Source organism: Meleagris gallopavo, unplaced genomic scaffold, assembly GCF_000146605.3.
Source record: "Meleagris gallopavo isolate NT-WF06-2002-E0010 breed Aviagen turkey brand Nicholas breeding stock unplaced genomic scaffold, Turkey_5.1 ChrUn_random_7180001874710, whole genome shotgun sequence".
NCBI lineage: Eukaryota > Metazoa > Chordata > Aves > Galliformes > Phasianidae > Meleagris > Meleagris gallopavo.
The window spans coordinates 13,987-14,610 of record NW_011139291.1 but is presented as its reverse complement, the minus strand read 5'-3'; the positions used below and the strand labels follow the sequence as shown (position 1 = coordinate 14,610).

Here is a 624-nt window from a genome sequence, read left to right as displayed (position 1 = left end):
AAATGGAGGGAAATGGGGAAAAAATGAAAAAGGAGGAAAAAGTGGGGAAATGTTTGGGAAAAGTAGAAAATGGGGGGAAAAAGAAAAAAGGGAAAAAAGGGAGAAATGGGGAAAAAAGGAAAATATGGAAAAAGTGAAAAAAATGGGAGAAAAATGGGGAAATAAAATAAAATAAAAAGAGGAAGAAAGGGAAAAGATGGAAAGTAGGAAAAAAAAGGAAAAGAAGAGGAACAAAGGAGAAGAACTGGAAAAATGAATAAAAAAATGGGAAAAATTGGAAAAAATGAAAAAAAAGGAAATAATGGAAAAAAGAATGGGAAAAAATGGGGAAATGGGAAAAAAATCGCAGTCTGGAGGTGATGGTGAACATCTGTGTTGGGACAGCCAGCATCTGCAGATCCCCACCCATGGAAGACCCCAAATCCTGGGAGACCCCAACCCATAGGAGACCCCAATCCATGGGAGATCCCAGTTCAACCCCTGGCAGACCCCAGATCCTGGAAGAGCCCAACCTATGGAAAACCCCAATCCCTGGGAGACCCCAACCCAACCTCTGGGAGATCCCAACATCCGGGAGACCCCAGCCCCTGGGAGACCCTGACCTTTGGGAGACCCCAACCCATG

At 43.8% G+C, this 624-nt stretch overlaps 1 protein-coding gene across 1 annotated transcript in view; it reads right to left on the bottom strand.

The window, feature by feature from the left end:
* Window positions 1-624, bottom strand: part of LOC104916209 (kallikrein-14-like) — a 6,081-nt gene that overhangs the window by 2,307 nt on the left and 3,150 nt on the right. The gene's annotated exons all lie outside the window — the stretch shown is intronic.